At 42.6% G+C, this 1,712-nt stretch overlaps 1 non-coding gene across 1 annotated transcript; it reads left to right on the top strand.

Moving 5' to 3' along the window:
* Positions 1-328: 328 nt before the first annotated feature.
* LOC126012983 (U6 spliceosomal RNA) lies at positions 329-435 on the top strand. Its single transcript, XR_007497322.1, has one exon. It is a non-coding gene; the product is annotated as a U6 spliceosomal RNA (small nuclear RNA).
* The last annotated feature ends 1,277 nt before the right edge of the window (positions 436-1,712 follow it).

The raw sequence follows: 1,712 nt of genomic DNA, 5'->3' as shown, positions 1-1,712 counted from the left end.
ACATTAGTAGATATAGTAGAAAAAGCTGTCAGTAGGGATTTCTGTGCCTGGAAAATTTTATGGAATAAAAGCTTTCCTCTTTCAACAAACTCCTATAAGTACATGGCAACATTTGATCACCTGGGGAAAAACTGTGAGAGGTTAGGCTCCGGAGGTTGACACAAAGTATGGAAGAGGACATCCTTTGGAACTAATGCCTCTTGTATGCTTTGCTTTCCTCCTGTCTACCTAGGATTTTGTCTTTTCCATGTGTCCTACCATACCCTCACTTAGGGTGTTATACTTGTGCTCACTACCTTCCATGCTTATTAAGAATCTGACATGATTTGTGCTCACTTCAGTAGCACATATACTAAAATTGGAATGATACAGAGAAGATTAGCATGGCCCTTGCACAAGGATGACATGCAAATTTGTGAAGCGTTCCATATTTAAAAAAAAATTTGGCATGATTCATGACCCTCAAAAGGCCTAGAAAACAGCCTCAGTGGCCTCGAAGATTTCTTTGTCTTGGCTTATATAGCACAGGCCCTGAGTCTTCCAGGATTCAACTAAACTCAATTCCATGTAAGACAATCACCAGGGTAAGAGCCTCCAGACCCACTGCTCAATCTCTCAGGACAAAACTCACTGCCCCTGACTCAAGTCACTCTACACAGCCACCAAGCTAGATGCCTGGAAATCACCAAGCTAGATGCCTGGAAATGTTCACCTGGCCTTCTTTGACATTGTAAAACTGTTAAAAATTCCAGAGTTGTTTCTTTTCTAAGTATTTTATTGTAAGAACATTTTAATTACATTGTCAAAAATTAAGGAACCATATTTTAAATTTAGATTTCCTTTTTTTTAAAATAGCAATAGCTAGGAAGGAAGAAATATTTATGACCCATTCTATTTCTTCTCACTGCAGTTGCATATTCTGACCATGAGGCCTTCAGGTCCTAGAATCGACCGGTGCCAGACAAAGCTCATGGCACAGTATACCAAGCACATTAAACAGTTGACACGGTACTCCTTAGTTCTTCGCCAGTGCTGTTCAGGGTGCCAAGAGAAAAAGGAGTTGCTTCCCTGAGTTGAACACACTTGCACATATCCAATCTCATGGCCCTGGCCCTGGCCCTAGTCCCTGGTAGGTCTACATTTTGCAAGAGGGAGGTCTTGCACGCACCTTTTCCCATGGAGTGACGCAAGCCTGGGCCTCCCAGAACAAAGCTGTCACTGTCTCTACATGATGGAAGTTGGCCCTGGAGTCAGAGTGGGAAGAATAGTGAACATTTGTTAGAAGAGCAATACTGTGGATACCATTGCCTTCTCAAACCTAGTGAGCTTACCTACCTCTGCCAGAGAGTGGGGTGAGCAGCTAGGAATGTTGAGTGGAGCTCCAGGAAATGGACCCCCCCACTGCCACAGCTCTTCAATTGCTTTTTATTTAAACACTCAACTACCTCTCCAATCATATGAAAATGAGTGACTAGCAGAACTGTTTGGTCAACACACTGGCTAAGAGAAACCTTGGAGGCTGCTAAAGGGCTACTTCCCTTTTGACAGGGGCCAGCCTTCCAAACATAAATATTAATTTTGGCAACCTGGTTGTCTCCTGCCTCACAACTTAGACAGCACCTTTTCAGGGTCATGTTTAAGTTGGGGAAGTGACAGATTAAAAAAGTTATCAAGTCTCCTGGAACAAAGTAAACTTTTGATTTCTAGACAGT

Source organism: Suncus etruscus, chromosome 6 (assembly GCF_024139225.1).
Source record: "Suncus etruscus isolate mSunEtr1 chromosome 6, mSunEtr1.pri.cur, whole genome shotgun sequence".
NCBI classification, from domain to species: Eukaryota; Metazoa; Chordata; class Mammalia; order Eulipotyphla; family Soricidae; genus Suncus; species Suncus etruscus.
The sequence above is the reverse complement of the archived record's forward strand: the minus strand, read 5'-3'. Positions and strand labels throughout refer to the sequence as shown.